Genomic DNA, 5,830 nt, shown 5'->3' with positions numbered 1-5,830 from the left:
CTTACCCAGAAACACAGAAAAATAAGCAGAAACCATGTTAATATACGCCCACTTTTGGGTCCACTACAGAACTTCCTCCACTTACAATGGGTTTGACCATAAGTCAAACATGTATTTAATACACCTGAGCAACCAAACATTATAGATTAGCCTAGCATACCTTAAATGTGCCCAGGACACATGTTAGCCTACAGTTGGGCAGAATCATCTAACACAAAGCCTATTATAAAATAAGTGCTGAATATTCCCTTTAAGTTATTGAGTACTGTTCTGAAGGTGAAAAACAGAATGGTAATATGGGTACAAAATAGTTGTAAATGTATTGTTTTTTTATCTTCATGGTTGTGTAGCTGACTGGGAGCTCTGGCTCACCACTGCTGCCCAGCCTCACCAGAGAGCATTGTAACTACGTATCTCGCTAGCCCTGGAAAAGATCAAAATCGAAATTCCAAGTACAGTTTCTACTGAATGAATATCGCTTTTGTACCACTGTAAAGCAAAAAAGTGTAAATCTAACATAATTCAAGGATCATCTGTATATGTTATACCTGCCCTTCTAAGAAAAGCCCCAGAATATTCCTGAGGATAATCACCACAGAAGGAGAAATCTACCGGGATTTGGCATTTTGTTAACACTAAGTAGAAGTCTGAAAAAAAAATGTATAGACATAGAGAGAGAGAGAGATAATAGATTCTATCATGATTAGCAAGAGATATTTCCAACAATAAAACAAAATTAAAAAAAAAAAAGATGAGATTTATAAAACAGGGTGAACACTGAAATTGTTGATGGCCAAAAGGGGAGAGCCACTGAAAATCCAAATTTAAGTCTTCCTTTCTTGCTGAAAACTTATATGACTCAACATTTAGAAGTTTTACCTATTTTACTTCCTATGTCAGATAGGAAATCAGTGGTAAATGCTGTGAAGATTTGGGTAAAGTAGGAAAAAGTAGGAAAAAGAAATGTTTGGCTTTTTTTTTTTTCAAACATAAAGGATCCAAAGCATATCCTGAGTTAGAAAAACAATCCCATCAAATATTAACAAAATTTATATCTATCTATCTATCTAGGTATAATAATATCTAGATCTAGATATGCATATGTGTGTATCTATGTATATATATGCATGTATGTGTATATATTCATCTTTACATAAAAGAGATTATTTTATAGCAGTCAGAGGGAAAATTCAAAGTGATTAAAACAATTATACATAAGATGATATATATGAAAGGAAGAATACACAAAATAATGATGGAAAAGTTTAGAGTAAAATACATTTTCTTGAATGAAGGCAAAAAAAAGAATCTATTAGGATCAAAGGTCACTCTGCATCCTTTGAAAATTGTATACATAGTTATTTCTGATAAATATTCTGTAAGTTTTCTGATTTTCAAGGAAGAAAGATAATTCTTCAGGCATTCAAGCATGAGAAATTAACTGTCTATAATGTGTGTGTGTGTGTGTGTGTATGGGTTTGTGCATATATGTGTTCATGAAAATGTATGTGTGTAGTGGCCAGTGAAATGCACCAGTTAGAACTAGCTAGTGCTGTCTTTGAATGCCCACACAGCAGAGCATCTGACCAGAGGATAGAAGTGTGAGAGTGGCTTCATGAAACAGAATTTACTGGTTATATCATGTATCACACCATCAAGGAACAGCTGGCCTTATAGAAGACTGGAATAGTTTTCAAAAGACACCAGCTTGGAATCAAGATCCCAAAAGGTTGTACGCTACTCTTCCAGATGCAGTGTGTGTGTTTATATATATACATATATAAAATCAGAAGGCTTTGATGTGATGTTCTATCCCAATTTGAAGATATGTGTGGGTCCAGGAGCCAAGGGGCAAAATGAGGAATAGGCTCAATTTTTATCACTCCCATAACCCATCAGGCACTGTGTGCCTCCCATTCTTTCTTTCTTTTTTTTTTTTTTTTAAGATTTATTTATTTGAGAGAGAGAGAGCGTGAGCACACGCCCACACGTGTGTCCCACACGGTGGGGAGGGGCAGAGGTAGAGGGAGAGAGGGTCTTTTTTCTTCTTTTAGATTTTATTTATTTATTTGACAGAAAGAGAGACAGTGAGAGCAGGAACACAAGCAGGGGGAGTAGAAGAAGGAGAAGCAGGCTCTGCTGAGCAGGGAGCCCAAGGTGGGGCTCCATCCCAGGACCCTGGGATCATGACCTGAGCAGAAGTCAGACAATGACTCAGCCACCCAGGCGCCCAGGGAGAGAGGGTCTTAAGCAGACTCTGCACTGAGCTCGGAGCCTGACCTGGGGCTTAATCTCACGACCCTGAGATCACACCTGAGCCAAAACCCAGACTTGGGGACTTAACTGACTGCATCACATGGGTGCCCCTGTGTGCCTCTCATTCTTAACTTTGAGGCATTATAGGCTTAGGTTTTGGTTTGCTTATGTAAGCCAGTAAGGCATTAAAACCACCTCATTCTAATGGCCTCCTTGTTTAATTAACAGGAGGAAGATGATTAGTGCCATTGTAGCCCAGAGATCAACTACATTAGTGGGACTATATAATGTATCACTAACCTCTTTTTCTAAGATTTCTCTCAGCAAGAGACGCCCACTACCGGAGCTGCTTCTCAACATGGGGCAGAGAAGTAGGGAGGATTATGATTGTGTCTCAGATCTTTCAGGGATCATAACTGAAAGCCTCAGGTGCTGTAGAATCCATTAGCACATTAGCTCTGAAGCTCTGCTTTTCACAACTGCTTCAAAAAAATAAAACAAAACAAAAAAATTGTGGTGTGGATAGAAGGCAGGCCATTCCTGTGAGTGTGGAGTTCCTCTAAATGATGACTTAGGTTTGAGAAAATCCCATCAGTGTGAGAGCTGCCCAAACTTTCTTTGAACTGCTCTATAGTGTGAAATTCTCCTTTCCCTCTCTTCTTCACAGAATTCAGTCCTGATTACCCCTCATTTTCTGGCTTTCTTCTTGTTTTTCCTCAAAATAAATCTCTCAATATTTTTTCTCTCTCAATACATCTCTTGCATTCCTAACAATACCTGCGTATTTGCTTCTCAGAGACCATGATCAATGGGCATGTAACTTTCAAATAGAATAAGAAAATTAAGCTAAAAATTTGATAGTGCATATACAATGAATATAAATATAGAACTAAGCTTCTAAAAACTCTGAAATATTTATAGTTATTATATATATATTTATATTGCAACTTACTGTACAAGTAATATAAGTAGTAAAACTAATAAGGAAAGGAGAACTCATGTTTTCATAGAGGTAAATACTTCATGGAGCTAAATGTATAAAATTATTAAAGACATTTTCAAAGGAGTGTATTAGAGACGAGCTCTCAAAATACTGGTTGATTAAATAGAGACCATAAATCATTAATATGTTTAGTAATAGATGATCATCATCATGACCATAGTTCTTGGAATGTATGCCTAATAATTAATATTTTTGATACTTTAGAACAAACTACTGCTAGATTTCTGAAACAAATTTTTAGAATAATAGCTCATAAAATAACATCTACAATTTCTTAAGATTCAGTCAATGGCAAAGATCCACTTTTGAATTCTTATAACCATTATCTGGGCTGGTCAAAGCTTGTCCATTGTGTATCAACTTCATCAACTTGATGATATACTCAGAGAAATCTAGACTCAGTCTTTTTGATGAGTGTATACAGGAAGGACACTGATTTGACATAAACTTATGGCCAGGATAGGTCGCTTTTCTACAACAGGGCATATAGTCCCTTTTTGAAAACTAGGAACCATCAATAAGATAAAAGTTTGCTATAAAATGATAGTCTTAAAATTTTAGATATTTTTACCTTCAATTTATTTATTCAATAACAAATACTCAATATTTCTGAAGTAGTTACAGTTTATGCCCTATTTCAAGCATCTGTGAAGCTCAGAAACTAAAAAGATATGCAGCAATCCATTTCACTTGTTAAGGCAGGCACCAAAATCAAATGAAACTTTTGATATTATGAACTTAAATTTGCACATTTTTAACTGAAACAATTGATGCCAATAAAGTAATTGAAAAAATTGAGGAAAAAATCCCATTAATGCTTCAATTACCCAATTTATTTATGGATTTTCAAATTTACTACTCATTTTTTTACTTTTATTTAACATCTCTAACATAATTACCAAATTTTACTTTGACTGTATGTATCTTGTATATGTGTGATGTTTGGTTATGTATATATTTATATTTTTAATTATTTTATGGGACATGTTTCATCCTGAAAAACCTGATATCAAGATTCTTTTTTTTTTAAGAAGCACACTGCAATAGTTAATTTTATTTGTTCAAGGGCTCATATTGCAAGCATTAAACCAAGCATAGGCTTTGATTTTGTGAGCCCAGATTCACATATTTAGGATGATAAAAGCAAACTGTGATCCATGTATATGGATGAAAACTAAAGGCTCACAGTTAATCACATCGTAGTTTTAAATTTCTACAGCCTAGAAGCCAGAAGTCACAGATCTTTTAGGTCTTTCTGGATGTCCCACAAGGTATCTGCACTTTTCTTGAGCTGGGCAACCCCATCATCCTTCAGCTTCTGGTTGATCACACTGGTTAAGCCCCAAGAGGTCAGGATACATGGAAGGCTCAGGAAGACTTCGTTCTCAATGCCATACATCCCCTTCACCACTGTTGACACTGGATGAATCCTGGATAGATTTTTCAACATGGATTCAATGAGATCAGCCACACTTAATTCAATAGCCCAGTTGGTATATCCTTTTAGCTTGACAACTTCATAGGCACTTTCCACCACCATCTTATGCACTTCCTTCCAATTTTCACTGTCGTTGTCTGTTCCCATTTCTGGATTCAGTTCCTGAAGAGAAACGCCTGCCACATTCACTCCACTCCACACAGCCACACTTGAATTGCCATGTTCTCCCAAAATGCATCCATGGCAGCTGCTGGGATGAATGCCAAGTTTTTCAGCCATAAAATAGCGAAATCTAGCCGAATCCAGATTACACCCACTTCCAATTACACAGTGCTTGGGTAGTCCACTTTGTTTCCAGGTAACATATGTGAGAATATCCACTGGGTTGGAAACCACAATTATGATACAATCAGGACTGTACTTGACTATCTGGGAATGATGAATTTGAAGACATTAACATTCCTCTGCACCAGATTGAGCCGGCTCTCTTCTTCCTGCTGACGGACGCCCGCAGTCACCACCACAATCAGAATTGGCAGTCACAGAGTAATCTTTATCTGCCACAATTTTAGGTGTCTGAAGAAATAAGCTCCCAAGTTATAGATCCATCTTTTCTCCTTTGAGATTATCTTCTAAAACATCCACAAGAGCAAGTTCATCAGCCAGAGACTTTCCCAGAATGTTGATGGCACATGCCATACCAACTTGTCCAACACCCACTACAGTGATCTTATTGTTTGGGACGGTTGCCTCTTCTTCTGCAACTGGTGCAATCAGTTTTTCCTTAAGAGTTGCCATTGTGCCCAGAGAGAACCCGCTGGGAGAGTCGCTCGAAGAAGACAATGATAGCTGCGTGCGTCTCCTTGGGCACAGGATCTGCAAAGAGAGTGATATCAAGATTCTTAGTTGATACGTTGAGATGCATGATTGCATTAGATACATTTCAACACTTTTCTATTTAGATGTCATATTCTTGTTTTTGGAAATAATCAATTATGATGACTTGTTTATTTGTGCTGATTTTTGATGTAAAAATGAAATAAGATAATTTTTAAATAGTCAGAAGAGTTGTACTTGCATTGATTAAAATGATACCAGGATGTGATATAATAAAAATAAATGTTTAGCTATGT

At 36.7% G+C, this 5,830-nt stretch overlaps 1 pseudogene; it reads right to left on the bottom strand.

Moving 5' to 3' along the window:
• Positions 1–4,280: 4,280 nt before the first annotated feature.
• LOC102733282 (L-lactate dehydrogenase B chain-like) lies at positions 4,281–5,579 on the bottom strand (annotated as a pseudogene).
• Positions 5,580–5,830: the final 251 nt, after the last annotated feature.

The sequence above is a fragment of the Leptonychotes weddellii genome, chromosome 1, assembly GCF_054177405.1.
Source record: "Leptonychotes weddellii isolate Sample4059 chromosome 1, ASM5417740v2, whole genome shotgun sequence".
Classification (NCBI taxonomy): Eukaryota; Metazoa; Chordata; class Mammalia; order Carnivora; family Phocidae; genus Leptonychotes; species Leptonychotes weddellii.
The sequence above is the reverse complement of the archived record's forward strand: the minus strand, read 5'-3'. Positions and strand labels throughout refer to the sequence as shown.